We start from the raw sequence: 23,996 nt of genomic DNA, 5'->3' as shown, positions 1-23,996 counted from the left end.
TTCATGCTTACAGGGCTCAAAATTGGTGTCTAAACCCTTGGAATGACGAGAATAGTGTTTCTGTTTACAATTAAAGAGGATTGGCTTTGGCGTTTTCTTGTGTGAATCAGTTAAAATGGTGAGGATTCCAATCAATACTTCTAAGCAAACTGTCAAATTGTGGTAAAACTGTTAAAATACACAATGATAGTTCCCAGAAATGATTAAGAACGTGTAAGAAACACCTCAAGTACACGTAAATAGATTCTTACTACATTTACTGTCGTATTCAATCACGGAGGTTTCCAGTGAAAGCTGTGAAATGTCGAAAATACTTGTAAAATTTACAACTCCGGGTACTTCCGGGGGCGTTTCTACGGGACTGTCCTTTGAAATATTAAGAGTTCATGCTTACAGATCTCAGAATTGGTGTCTAAAGCCTTGGAATGACGAGAATAGTGTTTCTGTTTACAATTAAGGAAGATTGGCTTTGGCGTTTTTTTGTGTGAATCAGTTAAAATGGTGACGATTCCAGTAAATACTTCTAAACAAACTGACTAATTGTGGTAAAACTGTTAAAATACACAATGATAGTTCCCAGAAATGATTAAGAACGTGTAAGAAACACCTCAAGTACACGTAAATAGATTCTTACTACATTTACCGTCCTATTCAATCACGGAGGTTTCCAGTGGAAAGCTGTGAAATGACGAAAATAATGGTAATATTTACAACTCCGGGTACTTCCGGTGGCGTTTTCACGGCACTGTGCTTTGAAATATTAAGAGTTCATGCTTACAGAGATCAGAATTGTTGTCTAAAGCCTTGAAATGACGAGAATAGTGTTTCTGTTTACAATTAAGGAGGATTGGCTTTGGCGTTTTTTTGTGTGAATCAGTTAAAATGGTGCCGATTCCGGTAAATAATTCTAAGCAAACTGTCTAATTGTGGTAAAACTGTTAAAATACACATTGATAGTTCCCAGAAATCATTAAGAACGTGTAAGAAACACCTCAAGTACACGTAAATAGATTCTTACTACATTTACTGTCGTATTCAATGACGGAGGTTTCCAGTGGAGAGGTGAAATGATGAATATACTTGTAACATTTACAACTCTGGGTACTTCTAGTGGCGTTTTCAGGGGACTGTGCTTTGAAATATTAAGAGTTCATGCTTACAGGGCTCAGAATTGGTGTCTAAACCCTTGGAATGACGAGAATAGTGTTTCTGTTTACAATTAAAGAGGATTGGCTTTGGCCTTTTTTTGTGTGAATCAGTTAAAATGGTGAGGATTCCAATCAATACTTCTAAGCAAACTGTCTAATTGTGGTAAAACTGTTAAAATACACAATGATAGTTCCCAGAAATGATTAAGAACATGTAAGAAACACCTCAAGTACACGTAAATAGATTCTTACTACATTTATCGTCCTATTCAATCACGGAATTTTCCAGTGGAAAGCTGTGAAATGACGAAAATAATGGTAATATTTACAACTCCGGATATTTCCGTTGGCGTTTTCACGGGACTGTGCTTTGAAATATTAAGAGTTCATGCTTACAAAGCTCAAAATAGGTGTCTAAAGCCTTCGAATGACGAGAATATTGTTTCTGTTTACAATTAAATAGGATTGGCTTTGGCGTTTTTTTGTGTGAATCAGTTAAAATGGTGACGATTCCGGTAAAAAATTCTAAGAAAACTGTCTAATTGTGGTAAAACTGTTAAAATACACAATGATACTTCCCAGAAATGATTAAGAACGTGTAAGAAACACCTCAAGTACACGTAAATAGATTCTTACTACATTTACTGTCGTATTGAATTACGGAGGTTTCCAGTGGAAAGCTGTGAAATGACGTAAATACTGGTAATATTTACAACTCCGGGTACTTCCGGTGGCGTTTTCACGGGACTGTGCTTTCAAATATTAAGAGTTCATGCGTACAAAAGTCAGAATATGTGTCTAAAGCCTTCGAATGACGAGAATATTGTTTCTGTTTACAATTAAGGAGGATTGGCTTTGGCGTTTTTTTGTGTGAATCAGTTAAAATGGTGACGATTCCAGGAAATACTTCTAAACAAACTGACTAATTGTGGTAATACTGTTAAAATACACAATGATAGTTCCCAGAAATGATTAATAACGTGTAAGAAACACCTCAAGTACACGTAAATAGATTCTTACTACATTTACCGTCCTATTCAATCACGGAGGTTTCCAGTGGAAAGCTGTGAAATGACGAAAATCCTGGTAATATTTACAACTCCGGGTACTTCCGGTGGCGTTTTCACGGGACTGTGCTTTGAAATATTAAGAGTTCATGCTTACAGAGATCAGAATTGGTGTCTAAAGCCTTGAAATGACGAGAATAGTGTCTCTGTTTACAATTAAGGAGGATTGGCTTTGGCGTTTTTTTGTGTGAATCAGTTAAAATGGTGCCGATTCCGGTAAATAATTCTAAGCAAACTGTCTAATTGTGGTAAAACTGTTAAAATACACAATGATAGTTCCCAGAAATGATTAAGAACGTGTAAGAAACACCTCAAGTACACGTAAATAGATTCTTACTACATTTACTGTCGTATTCAATGACGGAGGTTTCCAGTGGAAAGCTGTGAAATGACGTAAATACTGGTAATATTTACAACTCCGGGTACTTCCGGTGGCGTTTTTACGGGACTGTGCTTTCAAATATTAAGAGTTCATGCGTACAAAGCTCAGAATATGTGTCTAAAGCCTTCAAATGACGAGAATATTGTTTCTGTTTACAATTAAGGAGGATTGGCTTTGGCGTTTTTTTGTGTGAATCAGTTAAAATGGTGACGATTCCGGTAAATACTTCTAAGCAAACTGTCTAATTGTGGTAAAACTGTTAAAATACATAATGATAATTCCCAGAAATGATTAAGAACGTGTAAGAAACACCTCAAGTACACGTAAATAGATTCTTACTACATTTACTGTCGTATTCAATCACGGAGGTTTCCGTGGAAAGCTGTGAAATGACGAAAATCCTGGTAATATGTACAACTCCGGGTACTTCCGGTGGCGTTTACACGGGACTGTGCTTTGAAATATTAAGAGTTCATGCTTACAGAGATCAGAATTGGTGTCTAAAGCCTTGAAATGACGAGAATATTGTTTCTGTTTACAATTAAGGAGGATTGGCTTTGGCGTTTTTTTGTGTGAATCAGTTAAAATGGTGACTATTCCGGTAAATAATTCTAAGCAAAATGTCTAAATCTGGTAAAACTGTTAAAATACACAATGATAGTTCCCAGAAATCATTAAGAACGTGTAAGAAACACCTCAAGTACACGTAAATAGATTCTTACTACAATTACTGTCGTATTCAATGACGGAGGTTTCCAGTGGAAAGCTGTGAAATGATGAATATACTTGTAACATTTACAACTCTGGGTACTTCCAGTGGCGTTTTCACGGGACTGTGCTTTGAAATATTAAGAGTTCATGCTTACAGGGCTCAAAATTGGTGTCTAAACCCTTGGAATGACGAGAATAGTGTTTCTGTTTACAATTAAAGAGGATTGGCTTTGGCGTTTTCTTGTGTGAATCAGTTAAAATGGTGAGGATTCCAATCAATACTTCTAAGCAAACTGTCAAATTGTGGTAAAACTGTTAAAATACACAATGATAGTTCCCAGAAATGATTAAGAACGTGTAAGAAACACCTCAAGTACACGTAAATAGATTCTTACTACATTTACTGTCGTATTCAATCACGGAGGTTTCCAGTGAAAGCTGTGAAATGTCGAAAATACTTGTAAAATTTACAACTCCGGGTACTTCCGGGGGCGTTTCTACGGGACTGTCCTTTGAAATATTAAGAGTTCATGCTTACAGATCTCAGAATTGGTGTCTAAAGCCTTGGAATGACGAGAATAGTGTTTCTGTTTACAATTAAGGAAGATTGGCTTTGGCGTTTTTTTGTGTGAATCAGTTAAAATGGTGACGATTCCAGTAAATACTTCTAAACAAACTGACTAATTGTGGTAAAACTGTTAAAATACACAATGATAGTTCCCAGAAATGATTAAGAACGTGTAAGAAACACCTCAAGTACACGTAAATAGATTCTTACTACATTTACCGTCCTATTCAATCACGGAGGTTTCCAGTGGAAAGCTGTGAAATGACGAAAATAATGGTAATATTTACAACTCCGGGTACTTCCGGTGGCGTTTTCACGGCACTGTGCTTTGAAATATTAAGAGTTCATGCTTACAGAGATCAGAATTGTTGTCTAAAGCCTTGAAATGACGAGAATAGTGTTTCTGTTTACAATTAAGGAGGATTGGCTTTGGCGTTTTTTTGTGTGAATCAGTTAAAATGGTGCCGATTCCGGTAAATAATTCTAAGCAAACTGTCTAATTGTGGTAAAACTGTTAAAATACACATTGATAGTTCCCAGAAATCATTAAGAACGTGTAAGAAACACCTCAAGTACACGTAAATAGATTCTTACTACATTTACTGTCGTATTCAATGACGGAGGTTTCCAGTGGAGAGGTGAAATGATGAATATACTTGTAACATTTACAACTCTGGGTACTTCTAGTGGCGTTTTCAGGGGACTGTGCTTTGAAATATTAAGAGTTCATGCTTACAGGGCTCAGAATTGGTGTCTAAACCCTTGGAATGACGAGAATAGTGTTTCTGTTTACAATTAAAGAGGATTGGCTTTGGCCTTTTTTTGTGTGAATCAGTTAAAATGGTGAGGATTCCAATCAATACTTCTAAGCAAACTGTCTAATTGTGGTAAAACTGTTAAAATACACAATGATAGTTCCCAGAAATGATTAAGAACATGTAAGAAACACCTCAAGTACACGTAAATAGATTCTTACTACATTTATCGTCCTATTCAATCACGGAATTTTCCAGTGGAAAGCTGTGAAATGACGAAAATAATGGTAATATTTACAACTCCGGATATTTCCGTTGGCGTTTTCACGGGACTGTGCTTTGAAATATTAAGAGTTCATGCTTACAAAGCTCAAAATAGGTGTCTAAAGCCTTCGAATGACGAGAATATTGTTTCTGTTTACAATTAAATAGGATTGGCTTTGGCGTTTTTTTGTGTGAATCAGTTAAAATGGTGACGATTCCGGTAAAAAATTCTAAGCAAACTGTCTAATTGTGGTAAAACTGTTAAAATACACAATGATAGTTCCCAGAAATGATTAAGAACGTGTAAGAAACACCTCAAGTACACGTAAATAGATTCTTACTACATTTACTGTCGTATTGAATTACGGAGGTTTCCAGTGGAAAGCTGTGAAATGACGTAAATACTGGTAATATTTACAACTCCGGGTACTTCCGGTGGCGTTTTCACGGGACTGTGCTTTCAAATATTAAGAGTTCATGCGTACAAAAGTCAGAATATGTGTCTAAAGCCTTCGAATGACGAGAATATTGTTTCTGTTTACAATTAAGGAGGATTGGCTTTGGCGTTTTTTTGTGTGAATCAGTTAAAATGGTGCCGATTCCGGTAAAATATTCTAAGCAAACTGTCTAATTATGGTAAAACTGTTAAAATACACAATGATAGTTCCCAGAAATGATTAAGAACGTGTAAGAAACACCTCAAGTACACGTAAATAGATTCTTACTACATTTACTGTCCTATTCAATCACGGAGGTTTCCAGTGAAAGCTGTGAAATGTCGAAAATACTTGTAAAATTTACAACTCCGGGTACTTCCAGTGGCGTTTCTACGGGACTGTGCTTTGAAATATTAAGAGTTCATGCTTACAGATCTCAGAATTGGTGTCTAAAGCCTTGGAATGACGAGAATAGTGTTTCTGTTTACAATTAAGGAAGATTGGCTTTGGCGTTTTTTTGTGTGAATCAGTTAAAATGGTGACGATTCCAGTAAATACTTCTAAACAAACTGACTAATTGTGGTAAAACTGTTAAAATACACAATGATAGTTCCCAGAAATGATTAATAACGTGTAAGAAACACCTCAAGTACACGTAAATAGATTCTTACTACATTTACCGTCCTATTCAATCACGGAGGTTTCCAGTGGAAAGCTGTGAAATGACGAAAATAATGGTAATATTTACAACTCCGGGTACTTCCGGTGGCGTTTTCACGGCACTGTGCTTTGAAATATTAAGAGTTCATGCTTACAGAGATCAGAATTGGTGTCTAAAGCCTTGAAATGACGAGAATAATGTTTCTGTTTACAATTAAGGAGGATTGGCTTTGGCGTTTTTTTGTGTGAATCAGTTAAAATGGTGCCGATTCCGGTAAATAATTCTAAGCAAACTGTCTAATTGTGGTAAAACTGTTAAAATACACATTGATAGTTCCCAGAAATAATTAAGAACGTGTAAGAAACACCTCAAGTACACGTAAATAGATTCTTACTACATTTACTGTCGTATTCAATGACGGAGGTTTCCAGTGGAGAGCTGTGAAATGATGAATATACTTGTAACATTTACAACTCTGGGTACTTCCAGTGGCGTTTTCACGGGACTGTGCTTTGAAATATTAAGAGTTCATGCTTACAGGGCTCAGAATTGGTGTCTAAACCCTTGGAATGACGAGAATAGTGTTTCTGTTTACAATCAAAGAGGATTGGCTTTGGCATTTTTTTGTGTGAATCAGTTAAAATGGTGAGGATTCCAATCAATACTTCTAAGCAAACTGTCTAATTGTGGTAAAACTGTTAAAATACACAATGATAGTTCCCAGAAATGATTAATAACGTGTAAGAAACACCTCAAGTACACGTAAATAGATTCTTACTACATTTATCGTCCTATTCAATCACGGAATTTTCCAGTGGAAAGCTGTGAAATGACGAAAATAATGGTAATATTTACAACTCCGGATATTTCCGTTGGCGTTTTCACGGGACTGTGCTTTGAAATATTAAGAGTTCATGCTTACAAAGCTCAAAATAGGTGTCTAAAGCCTTCGAATGACGAGAATATTGTTTCTGTTTACAATTAAATAGGATTGGCTTTGGCGTTTTTTTGTGTGAATCAGTTAAAATGGTGAGCATTCCGGTAAAAAATTCTAAGCAAACTGTCCAATTGTGGTAAAACTGTTAAAATACACAATGATAGTTCCCAGAAATGATTAAGAACGTGTAAGAAACACCTCAAGTACACGTAAATAGATTCTTACTACATTTACTGTCGTATTGAATTCCGGATGTTTTCAGTGGAAAGCTGTGAAATGACGTAAATACTGGTAATATTTACAACTCCGGGTACTTCCGGTGGCGTTTTCACGGGACTGTGCTTTCAAATATTAAGAGTTCATGCGTACAAAAGTCAGAATATGTGTCTAAAGCCTTCGAATGACGAGAATATTGTTTCTGTTTACAATTAAGGAGGATTGGCTTTGGCGTTTTTTTGTGTGAATCAGTTAAAATGGTGCCGATTCCGGTAAAAAATTCTAAGCAAACTGTCTAATTATGGTAAAACTGTTAAAATACACAATGATAGTTCCCAGAAATGATTAAGAACGTGTAAGAAACACCTCAAGTACACGTAAATAGATTCTTACTACATTTACTGTCGTATTCAATCACGGAGGTTTCCAGTGAAAGCTGTGAAATGTCGAAAATACTTGTAAAATTTACAACTCTGGGTACTTCCGGTGGCGTTTTTACGGGACTGTGCTTTGAAATATTAAGAGTTCATGCTTACAGATCTCAGAATTGGTGTCTAAAGCCTTGGAATGACGAGAATAGTGTTTCTGTTTACAATTAAGAAAGATTGGCTTTGGCTTTTTTTTGTGTGAATCAGTTAAAATGGTGACGATTCCAGTAAATACTTCTAAGCAAACTGTCTAATTGTGGTAAAACTGTTAAAATACATAATGATAGTTCCCAGAAATGATTAAGAACGTGTAAGAAACACCTCAAGTACACGTAAATAGATTCTTACTACATTTACTGTCGTATTCAATCACGGAGGTTTCCGTGGAAAGCTGTGAAATGACGAAAATCCTGGTAATATGTACAACTCCGGGTACTTCCGGTGGCGTTTTCACGGGACTGTGCTTTCAAATATTAAGAGTTCATGCTTACAGAGATCAGAATTGGTGTCTAAAGCCTTGGAATGACGAGAATAGTGTTTGTGTTTACAATTAAGGAAGATTGGCTTTGGCGTTTTTTTGTATGAGTCAGTTAAAATGGTGACGATTCCAGTAAATACTTCTAAACAAACTGACTAATTGTGGTAAAACTGTTAAAATACACAATGATAGTTCCCAGAAATGATTAATAACGTGTAAGAAACACCTCAAGTACACGTAAATAGATTCTTACTACATTTACCGTCCTATTAAATCACGGAGGTTTCCAGTGGAAAGCTTTGAAATGACGAAAATAATGGTAATATTTACAACTCCGGATATTTCCGTTGGCGTTTTCACGGGACTGTGCTTTGAAATATTAAGAGTTCATGCTTACAAAGCTCAAAATAGGTGTCTAAAGCCTTCGAATGACGAGAATATTGTTTCTGTTTACAATTAAATAGGATTGGCTTTGGCGTTTTTTTGTGTGAATCAGTTAAAATGGTGAGGATTCCGGTAAAAAATTCTAAGCAAACTGTCCAATTGTGGTAAAACTGTTAAAATACACAATGATAGTTCCCAGAAATGATTAAGAACGTGTAAGAAACACCTCAAGTACACGTAAATAGATTCTTACTACATTTACTGTCGTATTGAATTCCGGAGGTTTTCAGTGGAAAGCTGTGAAATGACGTAAATACTGGTAATATTTACAACTCCGGGTACTTCCGGTGGCGTTTTCACGGGACTGTGCTTTCAAATATTAAGAGTTCATGCGTACAAAAGTCAGAATATGTGTCTAAAGCCTTCGAATGACGAGAATATTGTTTCTGTTTACAATTAAGGAGGATTGGCTTTGGCGTTTTTTTGTGTGAATCAGTTAAAATGGTGCCGATTCCGGTAAAATATTCTAAGCAAACTGTCTAATTATGGTAAAACTGTTAAAATACACAATGATAGTTCCCAGAAATGATTAAGAACGTGTAAGAAACACCTCAAGTACACGTAAATAGATTCTTACTACATTTACTGTCGTATTCAATCACGGAGGTTTCCAGTGAAAGCTGTGAAATGTCGAAAATACTTGTAAAATTTACAACTCTGGGTACTTCCGGTGGCGTTTTTACGGGACTGTGCTTTGAAATATTAAGAGTTCATGCTTACAGATCTCAGAATTGGTGTCTAAAGCCTTGGAATGACGAGAATAGTGTTTCTGTTTACAATTAAGAAAGATTGGCTTTGGCTTTTTTTTGTGTGAATCAGTTAAAATGGTGACGATTCCAGTAAATACTTCTAAGCAAACTGTCTAATTGTGGTAAAACTGTTAAAATACATAATGATAGTTCCCAGAAATGATTAAGAACGTGTAAGAAACACCTCAAGTACACGTAAATAGATTCTTACTACATTTACTGTCGTATTCAATCACGGAGGTTTCCGTGGAAAGCTGTGAAATGACGAAAATCCTGGTAATATGTACAACTCCGGGTACTTCCGGTGGCGTTTTCACGGGACTGTGCTTTCAAATATTAAGAGTTCATGCTTACAGAGATCAGAATTGGTGTCTAAAGCCTTGGAATGACGAGAATAGTGTTTGTGTTTACAATTAAGGAAGATTGGCTTTGGCGTTTTTTTGTATGAATCAGTTAAAATGGTGACGATTCCAGTAAATACTTCTAAACAAACTGACTAATTGTGGTAAAACTGTTAAAATACACAATGATAGTTCCCAGAAATGATTAATAACGTGTAAGAAACACCTCAAGTACACGTAAATAGATTCTTACTACATTTACCGTCCTATTAAATCACGGAGGTTTCCAGTGGAAAGCTGTGAAATGACGAAAATCCTGGTAATATGTACAACTCCGGGTACTTCCGGTGGCGTTTTCACGGGACTGTGCTTTGAAATATTAAGAGTTCATGCTTACAGAGATCAGAATTGGTGTCTAAAGCCTTGAAATGACGAGAATAGTGTTTCTGTTTACAATTAAGGAGGATTGGCTTTGGCGTTTTTTTGTGTGAATCAGTTAAAATGGTGCCGATTCCAGTAAATACTTCTAAGCAAACTGTCTAATTGTGGTAAAACTGTTAAAATACATAATGATAGTTCCCAGAAATGATTAAGAACGTGTAAGAAACACCTCAAGTACACGTAAATAGATTCTTACTACATTTACTGTCGTATACAATGACGGAGGTTTCCAGTGGAAAGCTGTGAAATGACGTAAATACTGGTAAATTTTACAACTCCGGGTATTTCCGGTGGCGTTTTCACGGGACTGTGCTTTCAAATATTAAGAGTTCATGCGTACAAAGCTCAGAATATGTGTCTAAAGCCTTCGAGTGATGAGAATATTGTTTCTGTTTACAATTAAGGAGGATTGGCTTTGGCGTTTTTTTGTGTGAATCAGTTAAAATGGTGACGATTCCGGTAAATACTTCTAAGCAAACTGTGTAATTCTGGTAAAACTGTTACAATACACAATGTTAGTTACCAGAAATGATTAAGAACGTGTGAGAAACACCTCAAGTACACGTAAATATATTCTTACTACATTTACTATCGTATTCAATCACGGAGGTTTCCAGAGGAAAGCTGTGAAATGACAAAAATACTTGTAACATTTACAACTCTGGGTACTTCCGGTGGCATTTTCACGGGACTGTGCTTTGAAATATTAAGAGTTCATGCTTACAGGGCTCAGAATTGGTGTCTAAACCCTTGGAATGACGAGAATAGTGTTTCTGTTTACAATTAAGGAGGATTGGCTTTGGCGTTTTTTGTGTGAATCAGTTAAAATGGTGAGGATTCAAATCAATACTTCTAAGCAAAGTGTCTAATTGTGGTAAAACTGTTAAAATACATAATGATAGTTCGCAGAAATGATTAAGAACGTGTAATAAACAGCTCAAGTACATGTAAATAGATTCTTACTACATTTACTGTCGTATTCAATCATGGAGGTTTCCGTGAAAAGCTGTGAAATGACGAAAATCCTGGTAATATTTACAACTCCGGGTACTTCCGGTGGCGTTTACACGGGACTGTGCTTTGAAATATTAAGAGTTCATGCTTACAGAGATCAGAATTGGTGTATAAAGCCTTGAAATGACGAGAATCGTGTTTCTGTTTACAATTAAAGAGGATTGGCTTTGGTGTTTTTTTGTGTGAATCAGTTAAAATGGTGACGATTCTGGTAAATAATTCTAAGCAAACTGTCTAATTCTGGTAAAACTGTTAAAATACACAATGATAGTTCCCAGAAATCATTAAGAACGTGTAAGAAACACCTCAAGTACACGTAAATAAATTCTTACTACATTTACTGTCGTATTCAATCACGGAGGTTTCCAGTGAAAGCTGTGAAATGTCAAAAATACTTGTAAAATTTACAACTCCGGGTACTTCCGGTGGCGTTTTTACGGGACTGTGCTTGGAAATATTAAGAGTTCATGCTTACAGATCTCAGAATTGGTGTCTAAAGCCTTGGAATGACGAGACTGGTGTTTCTGTTTACAATTAAGGAAGATTGGCTTTGGCGGTTTTTTGTGTGAATCAGTTAAAATGGTGACGATTCCAGTAAATACTTCTAAGCAAACTGTCTAATTGTGGTAAAACTGTTAAAATACACAATGATAGTTCCCAGAAATGATTAATAACGTGTAAGAAACACCTCAAGTACACGTAAATAGATTCTTACTACATTTACCGTCCTATTCAATCACGGAGGTTTCCAGAGGAAAGCTGTGAAATGACAAAAAACTTGTAACATTTACAACTCTGGGTCCTTCCGGTGGCATTTTCACGGGACTGTGCTTTGAAATATTAAGAGTTCATGCTTACAGGGCTCAGAATTGGTGTCTAAACCCTTGGAATGACGAGAATAGTGTTTCTGTTTACAATTAAGGAGGATTTGCTTTGGCGTTTTTTTGTGTGAATCAGTTAAAATGTTGAGGATTCCGGTAAAAAATTCTAAGCAAACTGTCTAATTGGGGTAAAACTGTTAAAATACACAATGATAGTTCCCAGAAATGATTAAGAACGTGTAAGAAACACCTCAAGTACACGTAAATAAATTCTTACTACATTTACTGTCGTATTCAATGACGGAGGTTTCAAGTGGAAAGCTGTTAAATGACGTAAATACTGGTAATATTTACAACTCCGGGTACTTCCGGTGGCGTTTTCACGGGACTGTGATTTCAAATATTAAGAGTTCATGCGTACAAAGCTCAGAATATGTGTCTAAAGCCTTCAAATGACGAGAATATTGTTTCTGTTTACAATTAAGGAGGATTGGCTTTGGCGTTTTTCTGTGTGAATCAGTTAAAATGGTGACGATTCCGGTAAATACTTCTAAGCAAACTGTCTAATTGTGGTAAAACTGTTAAAATACATAATGATAATTCCCAGAAATGATTAAGAACGTGTAAGAAACACCTCAAGTACACGTAAATAGATTCTTACTACATTTACTGTCGTATTCAATCACGGAGGTTTCCGTGGAAAGCTGTGAAATGACGAAAATCCTGGTAATATGTACAACTTCGGGTACTTCCGGTGGCGTTTACACGGGACTGTGCTTTGAAATATTAAGAGTTCATGCTTACAGAGATCAGAATTGGTGTCTAAAGCCTTGAAATGACGAGAATATTGTTTCTGTTTACAATTAAGGAGGATTGGCTTTGGCGTTTTTTTGTGTGAATCAGTTAAAATGGTGACGATTCCGGTAAATAATTCTAAGCAAACTGTCTAATTCTGGTAAAACTGTTAAAATACACAATGATAGTTCCCAGAAATCATTAAGAACGTGTAAGAAACACCTCAAGTACACGTAAATAGATTCTTACTACATTTACTGTCGTATTCAATGACGGAGGTTTCCAGTGGAAAGCTGTGAAATGATGAATATACTTGTAACATTTACAACTCTGGGTACTTCCAGTGGCGTTTTCATGGGACTGTGCTTTGAAATATTAAGAGTTCATGCTTACAGATCGCAGAATTGCTGTCTAAAGCCTTGGAATGACGAGAATAGTGTTTCTGTTTACAATTAAGGAAGATTGGCTTTGGCGTTTTTTTGTGTGAATCAGTTAAAATGGTGAGGATTCCAATCAATACTTCTAAGCAAACTGTCTAATTGTGGTAAAACTGTTAAAATACACAATGATAGTTCCCAGAAATGATTAATAACGTGTAAGAAACACCTCAAGTACACGTAAATAGATTCTTACCACATTTACCGTCCTATTCAATCACGGAGTTTTCCAGTGGAAAGCTGTGAAATGACGAAAATAATGGTAATATTTACAACTCCGGATACTTCCGGTGGCGATTTCACGGGACTGTGCTTTGAAATATTAAGAGTTCATGCTTACAAAGCTCAAAATAGGTGTCTAAAGCCTTCGAATGATGAGAATATTGTTTCTGTTTACAATTAAGGAGGATTGGCTTTGGCGTTTTTTTGTGTGAATCAGTTAAAATGGTGAGGATTCCGGTAAAAAATTCTAAGCAAACTGTCTAATTGTGGTAAAACTGTTAAAATACACAATGATAGTTCCCAGAAATGATTAAGAACGTGTAAGAAACACCTCAAGTACACGTAAATAGATTCTTACTACATTTACTGTCGTATACAATGACGGAGGTTTCCAGTGGAAAGCTGTGAAATGACGTAAATACTGGTAATATTTACAACTCCGGGTATTTCCGGTGGCGTTTTCACGGGACTGTGCTTTCAAATATTAAGAGTTCATGCGTACAAAGCTCAGAATATGTGTCTAAAGCCTTCGAGTGACGAGAATATTGTTTCTGTTTACAATTAAGGAGGATTGGCTTTGGCGTTTTTTTGTGTGAATCAGTTAAAATGGTGACGATTCCGGTAAATACTTCTAAGCAAACTGTGTAATTCTGGTAAAACTGTTACAATACACAATGTTAGTTACCAGAAATGATTAAGAACGTGTGAGAAACACCTCAAGTACACGTAAATATATTCTTACTACATTTACTATCGTATTCAATCACGGAGGTTTCCAGAGGAAAGCTGTGAAATGACAAAAATACTTGTAACATTTACAACTCTGGGTACTTCCGGTGGCATTTTCACGGGACTGTGCTTTGAAATATTAAGAGTTCATGCTTACAGGGCTCAGAATTGGTGTCTAAACCCTTGGAATGACGAGAATAGTGTTTCTGTTTACAATTAAGGAGGATTGGCTTTGGCGTTTTTTGTGTGAATCAGTTAAAATGGTGAGGATTCAAAACAATACTTCTAAGCAAAGTGTCTAATTGTGGTAAAACTGTTAAAATACATAATGATAGTTCGCAGAAATGATTAAGAACGTGTAATAAACAGCTCAAGTACATGTAAATAGATTCTTACTACATTTACTGTCGTATTCAATCATGGAGGTTTCCGTGAAAAGCTGTGAAATGACGAAAATCCTGGTAATATTTACAACTCCGGGTACTTCCGGTGGCGTTTACACGGGACTGTGCTTTGAAATATTAAGAGTTCATGCTTACAGAGATCAGAATTGGTGTATAAAGCCTTGAAATGACGAGAATCGTGTTTCTGTTTACAATTAAAGAGGATTGGCTTTGGTGTTTTTTTGTGTGAATCAGTTAAAATGGTGACGATTCTGGTAAATAATTCTAAGCAAACTGTCTAATTCTGGTAAAACTGTTAAAATACACAATGATAGTTCCCAGAAATCATTAAGAACGTGTAAGAAACACCTCAAGTACACGTAAATAAATTCTTACTACATTTACTGTCGTATTCAATCACGGAGGTTTCCAGTGAAAGCTGTGAAATGTCAAAAATACTTGTAAAATTTACAACTCCGGGTACTTCCGGTGGCGTTTTTACGGGACTGTGCTTGGAAATATTAAGAGTTCATGCTTACAGATCTCAGAATTGGTGTCTAAAGCCTTGGAATGACGAGAATAGTGTTTCTGTTTACAATTAAGGAAGATTGGCTTTGGCGGTTTTTTGTGTGAATCAGTTAAAATGGTGACGATTCCAGTAAATACTTCTAAGCAAACTGTCTAATTGTGGTAAAACTGTTAAAATACACAATGATAGTTCCCAGAAATGATTAATAACGTGTAAGAAACACCTCAAGTACACGTAAATATATTCTTACTACATTTACCGTCCTATTCAATCACGGAGGTTTCCAGTGGAAAGCTGTGAAATGACGAAAATGATGGTAATATTTACAACTCCGGGTACTTCCGGTGGCGTTTTCACGGGACTGTGCTTGGAAATATTAAGAGTTCATGCTTACAGGGCTCAGAATTGCTGTCTAAACCCTTGGAATGACGAGAATAGTGTTTCTGTTTACAATTAAGGAGGATTGGCTTTGGCGTTTTTTTGTGTGAATCAGTTAAAATGGTGAGGATTCCGGTAAAAAATTCTAAGCAAACTGTCTAATTGTGGTAAAACTGTTAAAATACACAATGATAGTTCCCAGAAATGATTAAGAACGTGTAAGAAACACCTCAAGTACACGTAAATAGATTCTTACTACATTTACTGTCGTATTCAATGACGGAGGTTTCCAGTGGAAAGCTGTGAAATGATGAATATCCTTGTAACATTTACAACTCTGGGTACTTCCAGTGGCGTTTTCACGGGACTGTGCTTTGAAATATTAAGAGTTCATGCTTTCAGGGCTCAGAATTGGTGTCTAAACCCTTGGAATGACGAGAATAGTGTTTCTGTTTACAATTAAGGAGGATTGGCTTTGGCGTTTTTTTGTGTGAATCAGTTAAAATGGTGAGGATTCCAATCAATACTCCTAAGCAAACTGTCTAATTGTGGTAAAACTGTTAAAATACACAATGATAGTTCCCAGAAATGATTAATAACGTGTAAGAAACACCTCAAGTACACGTAAATAGATTCTTACTACATTTACCGTCCTATTCAATCACGGAGTTTTCCAGTGGAAAGCTGTGAAATGACGAAAATAATGGTAATATTTACAACTCCGGATACTTCCGGTGGCGTTTTCACGGGACTGTGCTTTGAAATGTTAACAGTTCATGCTTACAAAGCTCAAAATAGGTGTCTAAAGCCTTCGAATGACGAGAATATTGTTTCTGTTTACAATTAAGGAGGATTGGCTTTGGCGTTTTTTTGTGTGAATCAGTTAAAATGGTGACGATTCCGGTAAATAATTCTAAGCAAACTGTCTAATTCTGGTAAAACTGTTAAAATACACAATGATAGTTCCCAGAAATCATTAAGAACGTGTAAGAAACACCTCAAGTACACGTAAATAGATTCTTACTACATTTACTGTCGTATTCAATGACGGAGGTTTCCAGTGGAAAGCTGTGAAATGATGAATATACTTGTAACATTTACAACTCTGGGTACTTCCAGTGGCGTTTTCATGGGACCGTGCTTTGAAATATTAAGAGTTCATGCTTACAGATCGCAGAATTGGTGTCTAAAGCCTTGGAATGACGAGAATAGTGTTTCTGTTTACAATTAAGGAAGATTGGCTTTGGCGTTTTTTTGTGTGAATCAGTTAAAATGGTGACGATTCCAGTAAATACTTCTAAGCAAACTGTCTAATTGTGGTAAAACTGTTAAAATACATAATGATAGTTCCCAGAAATGATTAAGAACGTGTAAGAAACACCTCAAGTACACGTAAATATATTCTTACTACATTTACTGTCGTATTCAATCACGGAGGTTTCCCTGGAAAGCTGTGAAATGACGAAAATCCTGGTAATATTTACAACTCCGGGTACTTCCGGTGGCGTTTTCACGGGACTGTGCTTTGAACTATTAAGAGTTCATGCTTACAGAGATCAGAATTGGTGTCTAAAGCCTTGAAGTGACGAGAATATTGTTTCTGTTTAAAATTAAGGAGGATTGGCTTTGGCGTTTTTTTGTGTGAATGAGTTAAAATGGTGAAGATTCCGGTAAATACTTCTAAGCAAACTGTCTAATTGTGGTAAAACTGTTAAAATACACAATGATAGTTCCCAGAAATGATTAATAACGTGTAAGAAACACCTCAAGTACACGTAAATAGATTCTTACTACATTTACCGTCCTATTCAATCACGGAGTTTTCCAGTGGAAAGCTGTGAAATGACGAAAATAATGGTAATATTTACAACTCCGGATACTTCCGGTGGCGTTTTCACGGGACTGTGCTTTGAAATGTTAACAGTTCATGCTTACAAAGCTCAAAATAGGTGTCTAAAGCCTTCGAATGACGAGAATATTGTTTCTGTTTACAATTAAGGAGGATTGGCTTTGGCGTTTTTTTGTGTGAATCAGTTAAAATGGTGACGATTCCGGTAAATAATTCTAAGCAAACTGTCTAATTCTGGTAAAACTGTTAAAATACACAATGATAGTTCCCAGAAATGATTAATAACGTGTAAGAAACACCTCAAGTACACGTAAATAGATTCTTACCACATTTACCGTCCTATTCAATCACGGAGGTTTCAGGTGGAAAGCTGTGAAATGACGAAAATCCTGGTAATATGTACAACTCCGGGTACTTCCGGTGGCGTTTTCACGGGACTGTGCTTTGAAATATTAAGAGTTCATGCTTACAGAGATCAGAATTGGTGTCTAAAGCCTTGAAATGACGAGAATAGTGTTTCTGTTTACAATTAAGGAGGATTGGCTTTGGCGTTTTTTTGTGTGAATCAGTTAAAATGGTGCCGATTCCGGTAAATAATTCTAAGCAAACTGTCTAATTGTGGTAAAACTGTTAAAATACACATTGATAGTTCCCAGAAATCATTAAGAACGTGTAAGAAACACCTCAAGTACACGTAAATAGATTCTTACTACATTTACTGTCGTATTCAATGACGGAGTTTTCCAGTGGAGAGCTGTGAAATGATGAATATACTTGTAACATTTACAACTCTGGGTACTTCCAGTGGCGTTTTCACGGGACTGTGCTTTGAAATATTAAGAGTTCATGCTTACAGGGCTCAGAATTGGTGTCTAAACCCTTGGAATGACGAGAATAGTGTTTCTGTTTACAATTAAAGAGGATTGGCTTTGGCATTTTTTTGTGTGAATCAGTTAAAATGGTGAGGATTCCAATCAATACTTCTAAGCAAACTGTCTAATTGTGGTAAAACTGTTAAAATACACAATGATAGTTCCCAGAAATGATTAATAACGTGTAAGAAACACCTCAAGTACTCATAAATAGATTCTTACTACATTTATCGTCCTATTCAATCACGGAATTTTCCAGTGGAAAGCTGTGAAATGACGAAAATAATGGTAATATTTACAACTCCGGATATTTCCGTTGGCGTTTTCACGGGACTGTGCTTTGAAATATTAAGAGTTCATGCTTACAAAGCTCAAAATAGGTGTCTAAAGCCTTCGAATGACGAGAATATTGTTTCTGTTTACAATTAAATAGGATTGGCTTTGGTGTTTTTTTTGTGTGAATCAGTTAAAATGGTGAGGATTCCGGTAAAAAATTCTAAGCAAACTGTCTAATTGTGGTAAAACTGTTAAAATACACAATGATAGTTCCCAGAAATGATTAAGAACGTGTAAGAAACACCTCAAGTACACGTAAATAGATTCTTACTACATTTACTGTCGTATTGAATGACGGAGGTTTCCAGTGAAAGCTGTGAAATGTCGAAAATACTTGTAAAATTTACAACTCCGGGTACTTCCGGTGGCGTTTTTACGGGACTGTGCTTTGAAATATTAAGAGTTCATGCTTACAGATCTCAGAATTGGTGTCTAAAGTCTTGGAATGACGAGAATAGTGTTTCTGTTTACAATTAAGGAAGATTGGCTTTGGCTTTTTTTTGTGTGAATCAGTTAAAATGGTGACGATTCCAGTAAATACTTCTAAGCAAACTGTCTAATTGTGGTAAAACTGTAAAAATACATAATGATAGTTCCCAGAAATGATTAAGAACGTGTAAGAAACACCTCAAGTACACGTAAATAGATTCTTACTACATTTACTGTCGTATTCAATCACGGAGGTTTCCGTGGAAAGCTGTGAAATGACGAAAATCGTGGTAATATGTACAACTCCGGGTACTTCCGGTAGCGTTTTCACGGGACTGTGCTTTGAAATATTAAGAGTTCATGCTTACAGAGATCAGAATTGGTGTCTAAAGCCTTGAAATGACGAGAATATTGTTTCTGTTTACAATTAAGGAGGATTGGCTTTGGCGTTTTTTTGTGTGAATCAGTTAAAATGGTGACGATTCCGGTAAATAATTCAAAGCAAACTGTCCAATTCTGGTAAAACTGTTAAAATACACAATGATAGTTCCCAGAAATCATTAAGAACGTGTAAGAAACACCTCAAGTACACGTAAATAGATTCTTACTACATTTACTGTCGTATTCAATGACGGAGGTCTCCAGTGGAAAGCTGTGAAATGACGTAAATACTGGTAATATTTACAACTCCGGGTACTTCCGGTGGCGTTTTCACGGAACTGTGCTTTCAAATATTAAGAGTTCATGCGTACAAAGCTCAGAATATGTGTCTAAAGCCTTCGAATGACGAGAATATTGTTTCTGTTTACAATTAAGGAGGATTGGCTTTGGCGTTTTTCTGTGTGAATCAGTTAAAATGGTGACGATTCCGGCAAATACTTCTAAGCAAACTGTCTAATTCTGGTAAAACTGTTACAATACACAATGTTAGTTACCAGAAATGATTAAGAACGTGTGAGAAACACCTCAAGTACACGTAAATGTATTCTTACTACATTTACTATCGTATTCAATCACGGAGGTTTCCAGAGGAAAGCTGTGAAATGACAAAAAACTTGTAACATTTACAACTCTGGGTCCTTCCGGTGGCATTTTCACGGGACTGTGCTTTGAAATATTAAGAGTTCATGCTTACAGGGCTCAGAATTGGTGTCTAAACCCTTGGAATGACGAGAATAGTGTTTCTGTTTACAATTAAGGAGGATTTGCTTTGGCGTTTTTTTGTGTGAATCAGTTAAAATGTTGAGGATTCCGGTAAAAAATTCTAAGCAAACTGTCTAATTGGGGTAAAACTGTTAAAATACACAATGATAGTTCCCAGAAATGATTAAGAACGTGTAAGAAACACCTCAAGTACACGTAAATAGATTCTTACTACATTTACTGTCGTATTCAATGACGGAGGTTTCAAGTGGAAAGCTGTTAAATGACGTAAATACTGGTAATATTTACAACTCCGGGTACTTCCGGTGGCGTTTTCACGGGACTGTGATTTCAAATATTAAGAGTTCATGCGTACAAAGCTCAGAATATGTGTCTAAAGCCTTCAAATGACGAGAATATTGTTTCTGTTTACAATTAAGGAGGATTGGCTTTGGCGTTTTTCTGTGTGAATCAGTTAAAATGGTGACGATTCCGGTAAATACTTCTAAGCAAACTGTCTAATTGTGGTAAAACTGTTAAAATACATAATGATAATTCCCAGAAATGATTAAGAACGTGTAAGAAACACCTCAAGTACACGTAAATAGATTCTTACTACATTTACTGTCGTATTCAATCACGGAGGTTTCCGTGGAAAGCTGTGAAATGACGAAAATCCTGGTAATATGTACAACTTCGGGTACTTCCGGTGGCGTTTACACGGGACTGTGCTTTGAAATATTAAGAGTTCATGCTTACAGAGATCAGAATTGGTGTCTAAAGCCTTGAAATGACGAGAATATTGTTTCTGTTTACAATTAAGGAGGATTGGCTTTGGCGTTTTTTTGTGTGAATCAGTTAAAATGGTGACGATTCCGGTAAATAATTCTAAGCAAACTGTCTAATTCTGGTAAAACTGTTAAAATACACAATGATAGTTCCCAGAAATCATTAAGAACGTGTAAGAAACACCTCAAGTACACGTAAATAGATTCTTACTACATTTACTGTCGTATTCAATGACGGAGGTTTCCAGTGGAAAGCTGTGAAATGATGAATATACTTGTAACATTTACAACTCTGGGTACTTCCAGTGGCGTTTTCATGGGACTGTGCTTTGAAATATTAAGAGTTCATGCTTACAGATCGCAGAATTGCTGTCTAAAGCCTTGGAATGACGAGAATAGTGTTTCTGTTTACAATTAAGGAAGATTGGCTTTGGCGTTTTTTTGTGTGAATCAGTTAAAATGGTGAGGATTCCAATCAATACTTCTAAGCAAACTGTCTAATTGTGGTAAAACTGTTAAAATACACAATGATAGTTCCCAGAAATGATTAATAACGTGTAAGAAACACCTCAAGTACACGTAAATAGATTCTTACCACATTTACCGTCCTATTCAATCACGGAGTTTTCCAGTGGAAAGCTGTGAAATGACGAAAATAATGGTAATATTTACAACTCCGGATACTTCCGGTGGCGATTTCACGGGACTGTGCTTTGAAATATTAAGAGTTCATGCTTACAAAGCTCAAAATAGGTGTCTAAAGCCTTCGAATGATGAGAATATTGTTTCTGTTTACAATTAAGGAGGATTGGCTTTGGCGTTTTTTTGTGTGAATCAGTTAAAATGGTGAGGATTCCGGTAAAAAATTCTAAGCAAACTGTCTAATTGTGGTAAAACTGTTAAAATACACAATGATAGTTCCCAGAAATGATTAAGAACGTGTAAGAAACACCTCAAGTACACGTAAATAGATTCTTACTACATTTACTGTCGTATACAATGACGGAGGTTTCCAGTGGAAAGCTGTGAAATGACGTAAATACTGGTAATATTTACAACTCCGGGTATTTCCGGTGGCGTTTTCACGGGACTGTGCTTTCAAATATTAAGAGTTCATGCGTACAAAGCTCAGAATATGTGTCTAAAGCCTTCGAGTGACGAGAATATTGTTTCTGTTTACAATTAAGGAGGATTGGCTTTGGCGTTTTTTTGTGTGAATCAGTTAAAATGGTGACGATTCCGGTAAATACTTCTAAGCAAACTGTGTAATTCTGGTAAAACTGTTACAATACACAATGTTAGTTACCAGAAATGATTAAGAACGTGTGAGAAACACCTCAAGTACACGTAAATATATTCTTACTACATTTACTATCGTATTCAATCACGGAGGTTTCCAGAGGAAAGCTGTGAAATGACAAAAATACTTGTAACATTTACAACTCTGGGTACTTCCGGTGGCATTTTCACGGGACTGTGCTTTGAAATATTAAGAGTTCATGCTTACAGGGCTCAGAATTGGTGTCTAAACCCTTGGAATGACGAGAATAGTGTTTCTGTTTACAATTAAGGAGGATTGGCTTTGGCGTTTTTTGTGTGAATCAGTTAAAATGGTGAGGATTCAAATCAATACTTCTAAGCAAAGTGTCTAATTGTGGTAAAACTGTTAAAATACATAATGATAGTTCGCAGAAATGATTAAGAACGTGTAATAAACAGCTCAAGTACATGTAAATAGATTCTTACTACATTTACTGTCGTATTCAATCATGGAGGTTTCCGTGAAAAGCTGTGAAATGACGAAAATCCTGGTAATATTTACAACTCCGGGTACTTCCGGTGGCGTTTACACGGGACTGTGCTTTGAAATATTAAGAGTTCATGCTTACAGAGATCAGAATTGGTGTATAAAGCCTTGAAATGACGAGAATCGTGTTTCTGTTTACAATTAAAGAGGATTGGCTTTGGTGTTTTTTTGTGTGAATCAGTTAAAATGGTGACGATTCTGGTAAATAATTCTAAGCAAACTGTCTAATTCTGGTAAAACTGTTAAAATACACAATGATAGTTCCCAGAAATCATTAAGAACGTGTAAGAAACACCTCAAGTACACGTAAATAAATTCTTACTACATTTACTGTCGTATTCAATCACGGAGGTTTCCAGTGAAAGCTGTGAAATGTCAAAAATACTTGTAAAATTTACAACTCCGGGTACTTCCGGTGGCGTTTTTACGGGACTGTGCTTGGAAATATTAAGAGTTCATGCTTACAAAGCTCAAAATAGGTGTCTAAAGCCTTCGAATGACGAGAATATTGTTTCTGTTTACAATTAAATAGGATTGGCTTTGGTGTTTTTTTTGTGTGAATCAGTTAAAATGGTGAGGATTCCGGTAAAAAATTCTAAGCAAACTGTCTAATTGTGGTAAAACTGTTAAAATACACAATGATAGTTCCCAGAAATGATTAAGAACGTGTAAGAAACACCTCAAGTACACGTAAATAGATTCTTACTACATTTACTGTCGTATTGAATGACGGAGGTTTCCAGTAGAAAGCTGTGAAATGACGTAAATACTGGTAATATTTACAACTCCGGGTACTTCCGGTGGCGTTTTCACGGGACTGTGCTTTCAAATATTAAGAGTTCATGCGTACAAAAGTCAGAATATGTGTCTAAAGCCTTCGAATGACGAGAATATTGTTTCTGTTTACAATTAAGGAGGATTGGCTTTGGCGTTTTTTTGTGTGAATCAGTTAAAATGGTGCCGATTCCGGTAAAATATTCTAAGCAAACTGTCTAATTGTGGTAAAACTGTTAAAATACACAATGATAGTTCCCAGAAATGATTAAGAACGTGTAAGAAACACCTCAAGTACACGTAAATAGATTCTTACTACATTTACTGTCGTATTCAATCACGGAGGTTTCCAGTGAAAGCTGTGAAATGTCGAAAATACTTGTAAAATTTACAACTCCGGGTACTTCCGGTGGCGTTTTTACGGGACTGTGCTTTGAAATATTAAGAGTTCATGCTTACAGATCTCAGAATTGGTGTCTAAAGTCTTGGAATGACGAGAATAGTGTTTCTGTTTACAATTAAGGAAGATTGGCTTTGGCTTTTTTTTGTGTGAATCAGTTAAAATGGTGACGATTCCAGTAAATACTTCTAAGCAAACTGTCTAATTGTGGTAAAACTGTAAAAATACATAATGATAGTTCCCAGAAATGATTAAGAACGTGT

Source organism: Myotis daubentonii, chromosome 10 (assembly GCF_963259705.1).
Source record: "Myotis daubentonii chromosome 10, mMyoDau2.1, whole genome shotgun sequence".
In the NCBI taxonomy this organism is placed as follows: Eukaryota; Metazoa; Chordata; class Mammalia; order Chiroptera; family Vespertilionidae; genus Myotis; species Myotis daubentonii.
The sequence above is the reverse complement of the archived record's forward strand: the minus strand, read 5'-3'. Positions refer to the sequence as shown.